We start from the raw sequence: 15,088 nt of genomic DNA on the forward strand, positions 1-15,088 counted from the left end.
AATCAACATTTTTATTCCTCCGTACATACCATCTTTTTCCCGGGATTTGATGCCTAGCCGAAGTATTAAATTACATCCAATTCCGATGAATGTTCAGCCTACTGCCAAACCATAGCAGAATACACCAGTTCTCGTCCGATCATTGAACTTAAGCTGCATCGGGCGTGGTTAGTACTTGCATGGGAGACCGGCTGGGAATACCACGTGCAGTAGGCTGATGAACATTTTTATTCCACCATACATACTAACTTTTTCCCGGGATTTTTTGCCTAGCCGAAGTATTAAATTACATCCAATTCCGACGATTATTCAGCCTACTGCCAAACAATTGCAGAATACACCAGTTCTCGTCCGATCACTGAAGTTAAGCTCCATCGGGCGTGGTTAGTACTTGCACGGGAGACCAGCTGGGAATACCACGTGCAGTAGGCTCATTAACATTGTTATTCCACATTACATACTAACTTTTTCCCATGATTGTTTGCCTAGACGAAGCATTAAATTACATACAATTCGGACGAATATTCAGCCTACGACCAAACCATTGCAGAATACACCAGTTCTCGTCCGATCACTGAAGTTAAGCTGCATCGGGCGTGGTCAGTACTTGCATGGGAGACTCGCTGCGAATACCATGTGCATTAGGCTCATCAACATTTTTATTCCACCATACATACTAACTTTTCCCGGGATTTTTTGCCTAGCCGAAGTATTAAATTACATCCAATTCCAACAAATATTCAGCCTACTGCCAAACCATTGCAGAATACGCCAGTCCTCGTCCGATCACTGAAGTTAACCTGCATCGGGCGTGGTTAGTACTTGCATGGGAGACCGGCTGGGAATACCACGTGCAGTAGGCTGATCAATATTTTTATTCCACATTACATACTAACATTTTCCCATGATTTTTTGCCTAGCCGTAGCCTTAAATGACTTCCAATTCCGACGAATTTTCAGTCTACTGCCAAACCATTGCAGAATACACCAGTTCTCGTCCAATGACTGAAGATAAGCTGCAACGGGCGTGGTTAATACTTGGATGGGAGATGCTGGGAATACCACGTGCAGTAGACTGATGAACATTTTTATTCCACCGTACATACACACTTTTTCCAATGATTTTTTTCCTCGCCGAAGCATTAAATGACATCCAATTGCGACGAATATTCAGTCTACTGCCAAACCAATGCAGAATACACCAGTTCTCGTCCGATCACTGAAGTTAATCTGCATCGGGCATGGTTAGTACTTGCGTGGGAGACCGGCTGAGAATACCACGGGCAGTAGGCTCATCAAAAATTTTATTCCGCAGTACATAGTAAAATTTTTCCTGGATACTTTGCCTAGCCGAAGCATTAAATGACATCCAATTCCGACGAAAATTCAGCCTACTGCCAATGCATTGCAGAATACACCAGTTCTCGTCCGATCACAGAAGTTAAGCTGCATCAGGCTTGGTTAGTACTTGCATGGGAGACCGGCTGGGATTACCACGTGCAGTAGGCTGATGAACATTTTTATTGCAGAATACACCAGTTCTCGTCCGATCACTGAAGTTAAGCCGCATAGGGCGTGGTTAGTACTAGCATGGGAGACTGGCTGGGAATACCACGTGCAGTAGGCTCATCAACATTTTCATTCCACATTACATACTAACTTTTACCCATGATTTTTTGCCTAGCCGTAGCATTAAATGACATCCAATTCCGACGAATATTCAGCCCAATGCAAAACCATTGCAGAATACACCAGTTCTCGTTGGATCACTGAAGTTAAGCTGCATTGGGCGTGGTTAGTACTTGCATGGGAGACTGGCTGGGAATACCACCTGCAGTAGGCTTATCAACATTTTTATTCCACAGTACATACTAACTTTTTCCCGGGATTTGTTGCCTAGCCGAAGTATTAAATTACATCCAATTCCGACGAATATCCAGCCTACTGCCAAACCATTGCAGAATACACCAGTTCTCGTCCGATCACTGAAGTTAAGCTGCATCGGGCGTGGTTAGTACTTGCATGGGAGACCGGCTGGGAATACCACGTGCAGTAGGCTGATGAACTTTTTAATTGCATAATACACCAGTTCTCGTCCGATCACTGAAGTTGAGCTGCATCGGGCGTGGTTAGTACTTGCATGGGAGACCAGCTGGGAATACCTCGTGCATTAGGCACATCAACAATGTTATTCCGCCGAACATACTAACTTTTTCCCGGGATTTTTTGCCTAGCCGAAGAATTAAATTACATCCAATTCCAACGAATATCCAGCCTACTGTCAAACCATTGCAGAACACACCAGTTCTTGTCCGATCACTGAAGTTAAGCTGCATTAGGCGTGGTTAGTACTAGCATGGGAGACCGGCTGGGAATACCACGTGCAGTAGGCTCATCAACATTTTTATTTCACATTACATACTAACTTTTACCCATGATTTTTTGCCTAGCCGAAGCATTAAATGACATCCAATTCCGACGAATATTCAGCCCAATACAAAACCATTGCAGAATACACCAGTTCTTGTTGGATCACTGAAGTTAAGCTGCATTGGGCGTGGTTAGTACTTGCATGGGAGACCGGCTGAGAATACCACATGCAGTAGGCTTATCAACATTTTTATTCCACCGTACATACTAACTTTTTCCCGGGATTTGTTGCCTAGCCGAAGTATTAAATTACATCCAATTCCGACGAATATCCAGCCTACTGCCAAACCATTGCAGAATACACCAGTTCTCCTCCGATCACTGAAGTTAAGCCCACTGGACGTGGTTAGTACTTGCATGGGAGACCGGCTGGGAATACCACGTGCAGTAGGCTCATCAACATTTTTATTGCACCGTACATACTAACTTTTTCCCGGGATTGTTTGCCTAGCCGAAGTATTAAATTACATCCAATTCCGACGAATATCCAGCCTACTGTCAAACCATTGCAGAACACACCAGTTCTTGTCCGATCACTGAATTTAAGCTGCATCGGGCGTGGTTAGTACTTGCATGGGAGACCGGCTGGGAATACCACGTGCAGTAGGCTCATCAACATTTTTATTCCACATTACATACTAACTTTTTCCTATGATTTTTTTGCCTAGCCGTAGCATTAAATGACATCTAATTCCGACGAATATTCAGCCTACTGCCAAACCAATGCAGAATACACCAGTTCTCGTCCGATCACTGAAGTTAAGCTGCATTGGGCGTGGTTAGTACTTGCATGGGAGACCGGATGGGAATACCACGTGCATTAGGCTCATCAACATTTTTATTCCACCGTACATACTAACTTTTTCCCGGGATTTTTTGCCTAGCCGATGTATTAAATTACATCCAATTCCGACGAATATCCCGCCTACTGCCAAACCATTGCAGAATACACCAGTTCTCGTCCGATCACTGAAGTTAAGCTGCATCGGGCGTGGTTAGTACTTGCAGGGGAGATCGGCTGGGAATACCACGTGCAGTAGGCTGATGAACTTTTTAATTGCATAATACACCAGTTCTCGTCCGATCACTGAAGTTAAGCTGCATCGGGCGTGGTTAGTACTTGCATGGGAGACCAGCTGGGAATACCTCGTGCATTAGGCACATCAACAATGTTATTCCACCGTACATACTAACTTTTTCCCGGGATATTTTGCCTAGCCGAAGAATTAAATTACATCCAATTCCAACGAATATCCAGCCTACTGTCAAACCATTGCAGAACACACCAGTTCTTGTCTGATCACTGAAGTTAAGCTGCGTCAGGCGTGGTTAGTACTTGCATGGGAGACCGGCTGGGAATACCACGTGCAGTAGGCTCATCAACATTTTTATTCCACATTACATACTAAATTTTACCCATGATTTTTTGCCTAGCCGTAGCATTAAATGACATCCAATTCCGACGAATATTCAGCCCAATGCAAAACCATTGCAGAATACACCAGTTCTCGTTGGATCACTGAAGTTAAGCTGCATTGGGCGTGGTTAGTACTTGCATGGGAGACCGGCTGGGAATACCACCTGCAGTAGGCTTATCAACATTTTTATTCCACCGTACATACTAACTTTTTCCCGGGATTTGTTGCCTAGCCGAAGTATTAAATTACATCCAATTCCGACGAATATCCAGCCTACTGCCAAACCATTGCAGAATACACCAGTTCTCCTCCGATCACTGAAGTTAATCCCACTGGACGTGGTTAGTACTTGCATGGGAGACCGGCTGAGAATACCACATGCTGTAGGATCATCAACATTTTTATTCCAACGTACATACTAGCTTTTTCACTGGATTTTTTGCATAGCCGAAGCATAAACGACATCCAACTCCGACGAATATTCAGCCTACTGCCAACCCATTGCAGAAAACATCAGTTCTCGTCCGATCACTGAAGTTAAGCTGCATCGGGCGTGGTTAGTACTTGCATGGGAGACCGGCTGGGAATACCACGTGCAGTAGGCTGATGAACATTTTTGTTGCAGAATACACCAGTTCTTGTCCGATCACTGAAGTTAAGCTGCATCGGGCGTGGTTAGTACTTGCATGGGAGACTGGTTGGGAATACCACGTGCATTAGGCTCATCAACATTTTTATTTCACCGTACATACTAACTTTTTCCCGGTATTGTTTGCCTAGCCGTAGCATTAAATGACATCTAATTCCGACGAATATTCAGCCTACTGCCAAACCAATGCAGAATAGACCAGTTCTCGTCCGATCACTGAAGTTAATCTGCATCGGCCATGGTTAGTAATTGCAAGTGAGACCGGCTGGGATTACCACCAGCAGTAGGCTTATCAACATTTTTATTCCACCGTAATACTAACTTTTTCCCGGGATTTGTTGCCTTGACCAAGTATTAAATTACATCCAATTCCGACGAATATTCAACCTACTGCCAAACCTATGCAGAATACACCAGTTCTCGTCCGATCACTGAAGTTAAGCTGCATAGGGTGTGGCTTGTACTTGCATGGGAGACCGGCTGGGAATACCACGTGCATAAGGCTCATCAACATTTTTATTCCACCGTACATACTAACTTTTTCCCGGGATTTTTTGCTTAGCCGAAGTACTAAATTACATCCGATTCCGACGAATATTCAGCCTACTGCCAAACCATAGCAGAATACACCAGTTCTCGTCCGATCACTGAAGTTATGCTGCATCGGGCGTGGTGAGTACTTGCATGGGAGACCGGCTAGGAATACCACGTGCAGTAAGCTCATCAACATTTTTATTCCACATTACATACTAACTTTTTCCCATGATTTTTTGCCTTAACGAAGCATTAAATGACATACAATTCGGACGAATATTCAGCCTACTGCCAAACCATTGCAGAATACACCAGTTCTCGTCCGATCACTGAAGTTAAGCTGCATCGGGCGTGGTTGCATGGGAGACCAGCCTGGAATACCATGTGCATTAGGCTCATCAACATTTTTATTCCACCGTACATACTAACTATTTCCCGGGATTTTTTGCCTAGCCGAAGTATTAAATTACATCCAATTCCACGAATACTCAGCCTACTGCCAAACCATTGCAGAATACAGCAGTTCTCGTCCGATCACTGAAGTAAAGCTGGATCGGGCGTGGTTAGTACTTGCATGGGGGGTCTGCTGGGAATACCACGTGCAGTAGGCTTATCAACATTTTATTCCACCATACATACTAACGTTTTCCCGGGATTTTTTGCCTAGCCGAAGTATTAAATTACATCCAATTCCGACGAGTAATCAGCCTACTGCCAAACCATTGCAGAATACATCTGTTCTCGTCCGATCACTGAAGTTAAGCTGCATTGGGCGTGGTTAGTACTTGCATGGGAGACCGGCTGGGAATACCACTTGCAGAAGGCTCATCAACATTTTTATTCCACATTACATACTAACTTTTTCCGATCATTTTTTGCCAAGATGAAGCATTAAATTACATACAATTCGGACAAATATTCGGCCTACGGCCAAACCATTGCAGACTACACCAGTTCTCGTCCAATCACTGAAGTTAAGCTGCATCGGGCGTGGTCAGTACTTGCATGGGAGACCGGCTGGGAATACCAAGTGCGTTAGGCTCATCAACATTTTTATTCCACCGTACATACTAACTTTTTCCCCGGGATTTTTTGCCAAGCCGAAGTACTAAATTACATCCGATTCCGACGAATATTCAGCCTACTGACAAACCATTGCAGAATACACCAGTTCTCGACCGATCACTGAAGTTAAGCCGCATCGGGCGTGGTTAGTACTTGCATGGGAGACCGGCTGACAATATCACGTGCAGTAGGTTCGTCAATATTTTTATTCCGCATTACTTACTAACTTTTTCCCATGATGTTTCCCTAGCCGTAGCATTAAATGACATCCAATTCCGACGAATATTCAGCCTACTGCCAAACCATTGCAGAATACTCCAGTTCTCGTCCGGTCACTGAAGTTAAGCTGCATCGGGCGTGGTTGCATGGGAGACCGGCCTGGAATACCATGTGCATTAGGCTCATCAACATTTTTATTCCACCATACAGACTAAATTTTTCCCGGGATTTTTTGCCCAGCCGAAGTATTAAATTACATCCAATTCCGACGAATATTCAGCCTACTGCCAAACAATTGCAGAATACACCAGGTCTCGTCTGATCACTGAAGTTAAGCTAACCGGACTTGGTTAGTACTTGCTTGGGAGACCGGCTGAGAATATCACGTGCAGTAAGCTCATCAACATTTTTATTCCACCATACTTATTAACTTTTTTCCATGATTTTTTGCCTAACCGAAGCATTAAATGACATCCAATTGCGACGAATATTCAGCCTGCTGCCAAACCAATGCAGAATACACCAGTTCTCGTTCAATCACTGAAGCTAATCTGCATCGGGCATGGATTGTACTTGCATGGGAGACCGGCTAGGAATACCACGTGCAGTAGGCTAATCAACATTTTTATTCCTCCGTACATACCATCTTTTTCCCGGGATTTGATGCATAGCCGAAGTATTAAATTACATCCAATTCCGATGAATGTTCAGCCTACTGCCAAACCATAGCAGAATACACCAGTTCTCGTCCGATCATTGAACTTAAGCTGCATCGGGCGTGGTTAGTACTTGCATGGGAGACCGGCTGGGAATACCACGTGCAGTAGGCTGATGAACATTTTTATTCCACCATACATACTAACTTTTTCCCGGGATTTTTTGCCTAGCCGAAGTATTAAATTACATCCAATTCCGACGATTATTCAGCCTACTGCCAAACAATTGCAGAATACACCAGTTCTCGTCCGATCACTGAAGTTAAGCTCCATCGGGCGTGGTTAGTACTTGCACGGGAGACCGGCTGGGAATACCACGTGCAGTAGGCTCATCAACATTGTTATTCCACATTACATACTAACTTTTTCCCATGATTGTTTGCCTAGACGAAGCATTAAATTACATACAATTCGGACGAATATTCAGCCTACGGCCAAACCATTGCAGAATACACCAGTTCTCGTCCGATCACTGAAGTTAAGCTGCATCGGGCGTGGTCAGTACTTGCATGGGAGACTGGCTGCGAATACCATGTGCATTAGGCTCATCAACATTTTTATTCCACCATACATACTAACTTTTCCCGGGATTTTTTGCCTAGCCGAAGTATTAAATTACATCCAATTCCAACAAATATTCAGCCTACTGCCAAACCATTGCAGAATACACCAGTCCTCGTCCGATCACTGAAGTTAATCTGCATCGGGCATGGATTGTACTTGCATGGGAGACCGGCTAGGAATACCACGTGCAGTAGGCTAATCAACATTTTTATTCCTCCGTACATACCATCTTTTTCCCGGGATTTGATGCCTAGCCGAAGTATTAAATTACATCCAATTCCGATGAATGTTCAGCCTACTGCCAAACCATAGCAGAATACACCAGTTCTCGTCCGATCATTGTACTTAAGTTCCATCGGGCGTGGTTAGCACTTGCACGGGAGACCGGATGGGAATACCACGTGCAGTAGGCTGATGAACATTTTTATTCCACCATACATACTTACTTTTTCCCATGATTGTTTGCCTAGACGAAGCATTAAAGTACATACAATTCGGACGAATATTCAGCCTACGGCGAAACCATTGCAGAATACACCAGTTCTCGTCCGATCACTGAAGTTAAGCTGCATCGGGCGTGGTCAGTACTTGCATGGAAGACCGGCTGGGAATACCAAGTGCGATAGGCTCATCAACATTTTTATTCCACCGTACATACTAACCTTTCCCGGGATTTTTTGCCTAGCTGAAGTATTAAATTACATCCAATTCCAACAAATATTCAGCCTACTGCCAAACCATTGCAGAATACACCAGTCCTCGTCCGATCACTGAAGTTAAGCTGCATCGGGCGTGGTTAGTACTTGCATGGGAGACCGGCTGGGAATACCACTTGCAGTAGGCTCATCAACATTTTTATTCCACATTACATACTAACTTTTTCCCATCATTTTTTGCCTAGACGAAGCATTAAATTACATACAATTCGGACGAATATTCGGCCTACGGCCAAACCATTGCAGAATACACCAGGTCTCGTCCGATCCCTGAAGTTAAGCTGCATCGGGCGTGGTCAGTACTTGCATGGGAGACCGGCTGAGAATACCAAGTGCGTTAGGCTCATCAACATTTTTATTCCACCGTACATACTAACTTTTTCCCCGGGATTTTTTGCCAAGCCGAAGTCCTAAATTACATCCGATTCCGATGAATATTCAGCCTACTGCCAAAGCATAGCAGAATACACCAGTTCTCGTTCGATCACTGAAGTTACGCTGCATCGGGCGTGGTTAGTACTTGCATGTAGACCGGCTGGGAATACCACGTGCAGTAGGCTTATCAACATTTTGATTCCACCATACATACCAACATTTTCCCGGGATTTTTTGCTTAGCCGAAGCGTTAAACAACATCCAATTCTGACGAATATTCAGCCTACTGTCAAACCATTGCAGAACACACCAGTTATCGTTCGATCACTGTAGTTAAGCTGCATCGGGCGTGGTTAGTACTTGCATGGGAGACCGGCTGGGAATACCACGTGCAGTAGGCTGATGAACATTTTTATTCCACCATACTTACTAACTTTTTTCCATGATTTTTTTCCTAACCGAAGCATTAAATGACATCCAATTGCGACGAATATTCAGGCTGCTGCCAAACCAATGCAGAATACACCAGTTCTCGTCCAATTACTAAAGTTAATCTGCATCGGGCATGGATTTTACTTGCATGGGAGACCGGCTAGGAATACCACGTGCAGTAGGCTAATCAACATTTTTATTCCACCATACATACTAACTTTTTCCCGGGATTTTTTGCCTAGCCGAAGTATTAAATTACATCCAATTCCGACGAATATTCAGCCTACTGCACAACCATTGCATAATTCACCAGTTCAAGTCCGATCACTGAAGTTAAGCTGCATCGGGCGTGGTTAGTACTTGCATGGGAGACCGGCTGGGAATAACACGTGCAGTAGGCTAATCAACATTTTCATTCCACATTACATACTAACTTTTTCCCATGATTTTTTGCCTAGACGAAGCATTAAATGACATACAATTCGGACGAATATTCAGCCTACTGCCAAACCATTGCAGAATACACCAGTTCTCGTCCGATCACTGAAGTTAAGCTGCATCTGGCGTGATTAGTACTTGCAAGGGAGACCGGCTGGGAATACCATGTGCATTAGGCTCATCAACATTTTTATTCCACCGTACACTCTAACTTTTTAACGGGATTTTTTGACTAGCCGAAGAATTAAATTACATCAAATTCCGACGAATATTCAGCCTACTGACAAACCATTGCAGAATACATCAGTTCTCCTCCGATCACTGAAGTTAATCCCACTGGACGTGGTTAGTACTTGCATGTGAGACCGGCTGGGAATACCACGTGCATTAGGCTCATCAACATTTTTATTCCACCGTACATACTAACTTTTTTCCGGGATTTTTTGCCTAGCCGAAGTATTAAATTACATCCAATTCCTACGAATATCCAGCCTACTCCCAAACCATTGCAGAATACACCAGTTCTCGTCCGATCACTAAAGTTAAGCTGCATCTGGCGTGGTTAGTACTTGCATGGGAGACCGGCTGGGAATACCACGTGCAGTAGGCTTATCAACATGTTTATTCCACCGTACATACCAACTTTTTCCAGGGATTTTTTGCCTTACCGAAGCGTTAAACGACATGCAATTCTGACGAATATTCAGCCTACTGTCAAAACATTGCAGAACACACCAGTTCTTGTCCGATCACTGAAGTTAAGCTGCATCGGGCGTGGTTAGTACTTGCATGGGAGACCGGCTGGGAATACCACGTGCAGTAGGCTCATCAACATTTTTATTCCACATTACATACTAACTTTTACCCATGATTTTTTGCCTAGCCGTAGCATTAAATGACATCCAATTGCGACGAATATTCAGCCTACTGCCAAACCAATGCAGAATACACCAGTTCTCGTCCAATCACTGAAGTTAATCTGCATCGGGCATGGATTGTACTTGCATGGGAGACCGGCTAGGAATACCATATGCAGTAGGCTTATCAACATTTTTATTCCTCCGTACATACGATCTTTTTCCCGGGATTTGTTGCCTAGCCGAAGTATTAAATTACACCCAATTCCGATAAATATTCAGCCTACTGCCAAACCATTGCAGAATACACCAGTTCTCGTCCGATCACTGAAGTTAAGCTGCATCTGGCGTGATTAGTACTTGCATGGGAGACCGGCTGGGATTACCACGTGCAGTAGGCTTATCAACATGTTTATTCCACCGTACATACCAACATTTTCCCGGGATTTATTGCCTAGCCGAAGCGTTAAACGACATCCAATTCTGACGAACACTCAGCCTACTGCCAAACCATTGCAGAACACACCAGTTCTCGTCCGATCACTGAAGTTAAGCTGCATTGGACGTGGTAAGTACTTGAATGGGAGACCGGCTGGGAATGCCACGTGCAGTAGGCTCATCAACATTTTTATTCCACATTACATACTACCTTTTTCCTATGATTTTTTGCCTAGCCGTTGCATTAAATTACATCCAATTCCGACGAATATTAAGCCTACTACCAAACCATTGCAGAATACACCTGTTCTTGTCCGATCACTGAAGTTAAGCTGCATCAGGCTTGGTTAGTACTTGCATGGGAGACCGGCTGGGAATACCACGTGCAGTAGGCTGATGAACATTTGTATTGCAGAATACACCAGTTCTCGTCCGATCACTGAAGTTAAGCCGCATAGGGCGTGGTTAGATATTGCACTGGAGACCGGCTGGGAATACCACGTGCAGTAGGCTCATCAACATTTGTATTCCACATTACATACTAACTTTTTCCCATGATTTTTTGCACAGACGAAGCATTAAATGACATGCAATTCGGACGAATATTCAGCCTACTGCCAAACCATTGCAGAATACACCAGTTCTCGTCCGATCACTGAAGTTATACTGTATCGGGCGTGGTTAGTACTTGCATGGGAGACCGGCTGGGAATACCATGTGCATTAGGCTCATCAACATTTTTATTACACCGTACATTCTAACTTTTTAACGGGATTTTTTGACTAGCCGAAGAATTAAATTACACCCAATTCCGATGAATATTCAGCCTACTGCCAAACCATAGCAGAATACACCAGTTCTGGTCTGATCACTGAAGTTAAGCTAACCGGACTTGGTTAGTACTTGCTTGGGAGACCGGCTGAGAATATCACGTGCAGTAAGCTCATCAACATTTTTATTCCACATTACATACTAACTTTTTCCCATGATTTTTTGCCTAGCCGTAGCATTAAATGACATCCAATTCCGGCGAATATTCAGCCTACTGCCACTCCATTTCAGAATACACCAGTTCTCATCCGATCACTGAAGTTAAGCTGCATCGGGCGTGGACAGTACTTGCATGAGAGACCGGCTGGGAATACCACGTGCAGTAGGCCCATCAACATTTTTATTGCACATTACATACTAACTTTTTCCTATGATTTTTTCCCTAGACGAAGCATTAAATGACATACAATTCGAACGATTATTCAGCCTACTGCCAAACCATTGCAGAATACACCAGTTCTTGTCCGATTGCTGAAGTTAAGCTGCATCGGGCGTGGTTAGTACTTGCATGGGAGACCGGCTGGGAATACCATGTGCATTAGGCTCATCAACATTTTTATTCCACCGTACATTCTAACTTTTTCCCGGGATTTTTTGCCTAGCCGAAGTATTAAATTACATCAAATTCCGACAAATATTCAGCCTACTGCCAAACCATTGCAGAATACACCAGTTCTCGTCCGATCACTGAAGTTAAGCTCCATCGGGCGTGGTTAGTACTTGCACGGGAGACCGGCTGGGAATACCACGTGCAGTAGGCTCATCAACATTTTTATTCCACATTACATACTAACTTATTCCCATGATTTTTTGCACAGACGAAGCATTAAATGACATACAATTCGAACGAATATTCAGCCTACTGCCAAACCATTGCAGAATACACCACTTCTGGTCCGATTGCTGAAGTTAAGCTGCATCGGGCGTGGTTAGTACTTGCATGGGAGACTGGCTGGGAATACCATGTGCATTAGGCTCATCAACATTTTTATTCCACCGTACATTCTAACTTTTTCCCGGGATTTTTTGCCTAGCCGAAGTATTAAATTACATCAAATTCGGACGAATATTCAGCCTACGGCAGAAACCATTGCAGAATACACCAGTTCTCGTCCGATCACAGAAGTTAAGCTGCATCGGGCGTGGTCAGTACTTGCATGGGAGACCGGCTGTGAATACCATGTGCATTAGGCTCATCAACATTTTTATTCCACCGTACATACTAACATTTTTCCGGGATTGTTTGCCTAGCCGATGTATTAAATTACATCCAATTCCGACGAATATCCAGCCTACTGCCAAACCATTGCGGAATACACCAGTTCTCGTCCGATCACTGAAGTTAAGCTGCATCGGGCGTGGTTAGTACATGCATGGGAGACCGGCTGGGAATACCACGTGCATTAGGCAAATCAACAATTTTATTCCACCGTACATACTATCTTTTTCCCGGAATTGTTTGCCTAGCCGATGTATTAAATTACATCCAATTCCGACGAATATCCAGCCTACTGTCAAACCATTGCAGAACACATCAGTTCTTGTCCGATCACTGAAGTTAAGCTGCATGAGGCGCGGTTAGTACTTGCATGTGAGACCGGCTGGGAATACCACGTGCAGTAGGCTCATCAACATTATTATTCCACCATACATACTAACTTTTTCCCGGTATTTTTTGTCTAGTCGAAGTATTAAATTACATCAAATTCCGACGAACATTCAGCCTACTGCCAAACCAATGCAGAATACACAAATTCTCGTCCGATCACTGAAGTTAAGCTGCATCGGGCGTGGTTAGTACTTGCATGGGAGACCTGCTGGGAGTACCAAGTGCAGTAGGCTTATCAACATTTTGATTCTACCGTATATACCAACTTTTTCCCGGGATTTTTTGCCTAGCCAAAGCGTTAAACGACATCCAATTCTGACGAATATTCAGCCTACTGCCAAACCATTGCAGAATACACCAGTTCTCGTCTGATCACTGAAGTTAAGCTAACCGGACGTGGTAAGTACTTGCTTGGAGACCGGCTGAGAATATCACGTGCAGTAAGCTCATCAACATTTTTATTCCACATTACATAGTAACTTTTTCCCATGATTTTTTGCCTAGCCGTAGCATTAAATGACATCCAATTCCGGCGAATATTCAGCCTACTGACACTCCATTTCAGAATACACCAGTTCTCATCCGATCACTGAAGTTAAGCTGCATCGGGCGTGGACAGTACTTGCATGAGAGACCGGCTCGGAATACCACGTACAGTAGGCCCATCAACATTTTTATTGCACATTACATACTAACATTTTCCTATGATTTTTTCTCTAGACGAAGCATTAAATGACATACAATTCGAACGAATATTCAGCCTACTGCCAAACCATTGCAGAATACACCAGTTCTCGTCCGATCACTGAAGTTAAGCTCCATCGGGCGTGGTTAGTACTTGCACGGGAGACCGGCTGGGAATACCACGTGCAGTAGGCTCATCAACATTTTTATTCCACATTACATACTAACTTATTCCCATGATTTTTTGCACAGACGAAGTATTAAATTACATCAAATTCCGACGAATATTCAGCCTACTGCCAAACCAATGCAGAATACACAAATTCTCGTCCGATCACTGAAGTTAAGCTGCATTGGGCGTGGTTAGTACTTGCATGGGAGACCTGCTTGGAGTACCACGTGCAGTAGGATCATCAACATTTTTATTCCACATTACATACTAACTTATTCCCATGATTTTTTGCACAGACGAAGTATTAAATTACATCAAATTCCGACAAATATTCAGCCTACTGACAAACCATTGCAGAATTCACCAGTTCTCCTCCGATCACTGAAGTTAAGCCCACTGGACGTGGTTAGTACTTGCATGGGAGACCGGCTGAGAATACTACATGCAGTAGGATCATCAACATTTTTATTCCACCGTACATACTAAATTTAATTTTTCGCGGGATTTTTTGCATTGCCGAAGCATAAACGACATCCAATTCCGACGAATATTCAGCCTACTGCCAACCCATTGCATAATTCAGCAGTTCAAGTCCGATCACTGAAGTTAAGCTGCATTGGGCGTGGTTAGTACTTGCATGGGAGACCGGCTGGGAATAACATGTGCAGTAGGCTCATCAACATTTTCATTCCACATTACATACTAACTTTTTCCCATGATTTTTTGCCTAGACGAAGCATTAAATGACATACAATTCGGACGAATATTCAGCCTACTGCCAAACCATTGCAGAATACACCAGTTCTCGTCCGATCACTGAAGTTAAGCTGCATCTGGCGTGGTTAGTACTTGCATGGGAGACCGGCTGGGAATACCACGTGCAGTAGGCTTATCAACATGTTTATTCCACCGTACATACCAACATTTTCCCGGGATTTTTT

The 15,088-nt window shown here is 43.8% G+C and overlaps 1 non-coding gene and 50 pseudogenes across 1 annotated transcript; all 51 read left to right on the forward strand.

The window, feature by feature from the left end:
- The first annotated feature begins 96 nt into the window (after positions 1-96).
- LOC146749880 (5S ribosomal RNA) lies at positions 97-216 on the forward strand (annotated as a pseudogene).
- Positions 217-312: 96 nt separating this feature from the next.
- LOC146749881 (5S ribosomal RNA) lies at positions 313-432 on the forward strand (annotated as a pseudogene).
- A 96-nt stretch (positions 433-528) lies between these two features.
- On the forward strand, positions 529-648 carry LOC146749882 (5S ribosomal RNA; annotated as a pseudogene).
- Positions 649-743: 95 nt separating this feature from the next.
- Positions 744-863, forward strand: LOC146749883 (5S ribosomal RNA; annotated as a pseudogene).
- Positions 864-1,173: 310 nt separating this feature from the next.
- LOC146749884 (5S ribosomal RNA) lies at positions 1,174-1,293 on the forward strand (annotated as a pseudogene).
- Positions 1,294-1,389: 96 nt separating this feature from the next.
- LOC146749885 (5S ribosomal RNA) lies at positions 1,390-1,509 on the forward strand (annotated as a pseudogene).
- A 430-nt stretch (positions 1,510-1,939) lies between these two features.
- On the forward strand, positions 1,940-2,059 carry LOC146749886 (5S ribosomal RNA). The gene has a single exon (XR_014928844.1). It is a non-coding gene; the product is annotated as a 5S ribosomal RNA (ribosomal RNA).
- Positions 2,060-2,273: 214 nt separating this feature from the next.
- LOC146749887 (5S ribosomal RNA) lies at positions 2,274-2,393 on the forward strand (annotated as a pseudogene).
- A 312-nt stretch (positions 2,394-2,705) lies between these two features.
- LOC146749888 (5S ribosomal RNA) lies at positions 2,706-2,824 on the forward strand (annotated as a pseudogene).
- Positions 2,825-2,920: 96 nt separating this feature from the next.
- Positions 2,921-3,040, forward strand: LOC146749889 (5S ribosomal RNA; annotated as a pseudogene).
- Positions 3,041-3,137: 97 nt separating this feature from the next.
- Positions 3,138-3,257, forward strand: LOC146749890 (5S ribosomal RNA; annotated as a pseudogene).
- Positions 3,258-3,353: 96 nt separating this feature from the next.
- On the forward strand, positions 3,354-3,473 carry LOC146749891 (5S ribosomal RNA; annotated as a pseudogene).
- Positions 3,474-3,687: 214 nt separating this feature from the next.
- On the forward strand, positions 3,688-3,807 carry LOC146749892 (5S ribosomal RNA; annotated as a pseudogene).
- A 96-nt stretch (positions 3,808-3,903) lies between these two features.
- On the forward strand, positions 3,904-4,023 carry LOC146749893 (5S ribosomal RNA; annotated as a pseudogene).
- Positions 4,024-4,333: 310 nt separating this feature from the next.
- On the forward strand, positions 4,334-4,453 carry LOC146749894 (5S ribosomal RNA; annotated as a pseudogene).
- Positions 4,454-4,882: 429 nt separating this feature from the next.
- On the forward strand, positions 4,883-5,002 carry LOC146749895 (5S ribosomal RNA; annotated as a pseudogene).
- Positions 5,003-5,098: 96 nt separating this feature from the next.
- On the forward strand, positions 5,099-5,218 carry LOC146749896 (5S ribosomal RNA; annotated as a pseudogene).
- A 304-nt stretch (positions 5,219-5,522) lies between these two features.
- LOC146749897 (5S ribosomal RNA) lies at positions 5,523-5,642 on the forward strand (annotated as a pseudogene).
- A 95-nt stretch (positions 5,643-5,737) lies between these two features.
- Positions 5,738-5,857, forward strand: LOC146749898 (5S ribosomal RNA; annotated as a pseudogene).
- A 96-nt stretch (positions 5,858-5,953) lies between these two features.
- Positions 5,954-6,073, forward strand: LOC146749899 (5S ribosomal RNA; annotated as a pseudogene).
- A 97-nt stretch (positions 6,074-6,170) lies between these two features.
- On the forward strand, positions 6,171-6,290 carry LOC146749900 (5S ribosomal RNA; annotated as a pseudogene).
- Positions 6,291-6,809: 519 nt separating this feature from the next.
- On the forward strand, positions 6,810-6,929 carry LOC146749901 (5S ribosomal RNA; annotated as a pseudogene).
- Positions 6,930-7,025: 96 nt separating this feature from the next.
- On the forward strand, positions 7,026-7,145 carry LOC146749902 (5S ribosomal RNA; annotated as a pseudogene).
- Positions 7,146-7,241: 96 nt separating this feature from the next.
- On the forward strand, positions 7,242-7,361 carry LOC146749903 (5S ribosomal RNA; annotated as a pseudogene).
- Positions 7,362-7,457: 96 nt separating this feature from the next.
- Positions 7,458-7,577, forward strand: LOC146749904 (5S ribosomal RNA; annotated as a pseudogene).
- Positions 7,578-7,672: 95 nt separating this feature from the next.
- On the forward strand, positions 7,673-7,792 carry LOC146749905 (5S ribosomal RNA; annotated as a pseudogene).
- A 312-nt stretch (positions 7,793-8,104) lies between these two features.
- On the forward strand, positions 8,105-8,224 carry LOC146749906 (5S ribosomal RNA; annotated as a pseudogene).
- Positions 8,225-8,319: 95 nt separating this feature from the next.
- Positions 8,320-8,439, forward strand: LOC146749907 (5S ribosomal RNA; annotated as a pseudogene).
- Positions 8,440-8,535: 96 nt separating this feature from the next.
- Positions 8,536-8,655, forward strand: LOC146749908 (5S ribosomal RNA; annotated as a pseudogene).
- Positions 8,656-8,752: 97 nt separating this feature from the next.
- Positions 8,753-8,871, forward strand: LOC146749909 (5S ribosomal RNA; annotated as a pseudogene).
- Positions 8,872-8,967: 96 nt separating this feature from the next.
- Positions 8,968-9,087, forward strand: LOC146749910 (5S ribosomal RNA; annotated as a pseudogene).
- Positions 9,088-9,399: 312 nt separating this feature from the next.
- Positions 9,400-9,519, forward strand: LOC146749911 (5S ribosomal RNA; annotated as a pseudogene).
- Positions 9,520-9,615: 96 nt separating this feature from the next.
- LOC146749912 (5S ribosomal RNA) lies at positions 9,616-9,735 on the forward strand (annotated as a pseudogene).
- A 311-nt stretch (positions 9,736-10,046) lies between these two features.
- LOC146749913 (5S ribosomal RNA) lies at positions 10,047-10,166 on the forward strand (annotated as a pseudogene).
- A 96-nt stretch (positions 10,167-10,262) lies between these two features.
- Positions 10,263-10,382, forward strand: LOC146749914 (5S ribosomal RNA; annotated as a pseudogene).
- A 96-nt stretch (positions 10,383-10,478) lies between these two features.
- Positions 10,479-10,598, forward strand: LOC146749915 (5S ribosomal RNA; annotated as a pseudogene).
- Positions 10,599-10,694: 96 nt separating this feature from the next.
- On the forward strand, positions 10,695-10,814 carry LOC146749916 (5S ribosomal RNA; annotated as a pseudogene).
- A 96-nt stretch (positions 10,815-10,910) lies between these two features.
- LOC146749917 (5S ribosomal RNA) lies at positions 10,911-11,030 on the forward strand (annotated as a pseudogene).
- A 96-nt stretch (positions 11,031-11,126) lies between these two features.
- On the forward strand, positions 11,127-11,246 carry LOC146749918 (5S ribosomal RNA; annotated as a pseudogene).
- Positions 11,247-11,460: 214 nt separating this feature from the next.
- Positions 11,461-11,580, forward strand: LOC146749919 (5S ribosomal RNA; annotated as a pseudogene).
- A 311-nt stretch (positions 11,581-11,891) lies between these two features.
- On the forward strand, positions 11,892-12,011 carry LOC146749920 (5S ribosomal RNA; annotated as a pseudogene).
- Positions 12,012-12,107: 96 nt separating this feature from the next.
- LOC146749921 (5S ribosomal RNA) lies at positions 12,108-12,227 on the forward strand (annotated as a pseudogene).
- Positions 12,228-12,323: 96 nt separating this feature from the next.
- Positions 12,324-12,443, forward strand: LOC146749922 (5S ribosomal RNA; annotated as a pseudogene).
- A 529-nt stretch (positions 12,444-12,972) lies between these two features.
- Positions 12,973-13,092, forward strand: LOC146749923 (5S ribosomal RNA; annotated as a pseudogene).
- A 96-nt stretch (positions 13,093-13,188) lies between these two features.
- Positions 13,189-13,308, forward strand: LOC146749924 (5S ribosomal RNA; annotated as a pseudogene).
- Positions 13,309-13,404: 96 nt separating this feature from the next.
- LOC146749925 (5S ribosomal RNA) lies at positions 13,405-13,524 on the forward strand (annotated as a pseudogene).
- Positions 13,525-13,834: 310 nt separating this feature from the next.
- LOC146749926 (5S ribosomal RNA) lies at positions 13,835-13,954 on the forward strand (annotated as a pseudogene).
- Positions 13,955-14,050: 96 nt separating this feature from the next.
- On the forward strand, positions 14,051-14,170 carry LOC146749927 (5S ribosomal RNA; annotated as a pseudogene).
- Positions 14,171-14,266: 96 nt separating this feature from the next.
- On the forward strand, positions 14,267-14,386 carry LOC146749928 (5S ribosomal RNA; annotated as a pseudogene).
- A 315-nt stretch (positions 14,387-14,701) lies between these two features.
- On the forward strand, positions 14,702-14,821 carry LOC146749929 (5S ribosomal RNA; annotated as a pseudogene).
- Positions 14,822-14,917: 96 nt separating this feature from the next.
- Positions 14,918-15,037, forward strand: LOC146749930 (5S ribosomal RNA; annotated as a pseudogene).
- The last annotated feature ends 51 nt before the right edge of the window (positions 15,038-15,088 follow it).

Source organism: Saccoglossus kowalevskii, chromosome 2, assembly GCF_978046115.1.
Source record: "Saccoglossus kowalevskii chromosome 2, keSacKowa6.1, whole genome shotgun sequence".
NCBI lineage: Eukaryota > Metazoa > Hemichordata > Enteropneusta > Harrimaniidae > Saccoglossus > Saccoglossus kowalevskii.